This window comes from Daktulosphaira vitifoliae, unplaced genomic scaffold, assembly GCF_025091365.1.
Source record: "Daktulosphaira vitifoliae isolate Bord-2020 unplaced genomic scaffold, ASM2509136v1 Scaffold_4, whole genome shotgun sequence".
NCBI lineage: Eukaryota > Metazoa > Arthropoda > Insecta > Hemiptera > Phylloxeridae > Daktulosphaira > Daktulosphaira vitifoliae.
The window spans coordinates 36,407,599-36,408,298 of record NW_026099575.1 but is presented as its reverse complement, the minus strand read 5'-3'; positions in this window follow the sequence as shown (position 1 = coordinate 36,408,298).

Sequence of the window (700 nt, the reverse complement as noted above, 5' to 3'; positions counted from 1 at the left end):
AAGAATAATATGTAATGTATAATCATATTTTTATAACTTATATACAAATAATTTTGTTTGATTTTACTCCTAAATTTTTCTCTTTTTAATAAAAATAAAGAAAAATAATGAAAAAATATCTAAAGTTTAATATATTGTGTGAATAAATAAAGAAAATTATTAATAAACTGTCACAAATTTTTAAGTATTGATAATTTAACAGATATGGTAATTAAATATGGTACATAAATATAAAACAGATCTTATTTTTATATCTTTATTAAAATTGTAAGATATATATAAAAGTGTTAGATCTTCCAGAACATTTTCAAAAGTTAAGTTGAAAAAGTTAATTTTTTGTGAAAAAGTTGTCATTTTAAATCCCCCCTGTGGGCAGATAAAGGGTCAAATTTACAAAAAAAATATACCAAATGATAGGTAAAGACATCAAACATCTATATAAAAAAAAATTATATTGATATGTTCATTTTTGAAAAAGTTACCTCAGTTTTTAGTAAAAAAAATTGAAAAAATTTCGAAAATTAGCGATTTTTAAATTTGTAATTTTTTGGGAGGTTTCCCCCATTTACGGGGAACGAAGGAAATTTTTTCAATTTTAAAGGGTAATGTCTTCGACTAGATACAAAAAAAAAATAAAATAAAATAAAATAAAAACACATCATCGTAAATAATACCTTCTCAGCTTCGTATCGAAGCTAAA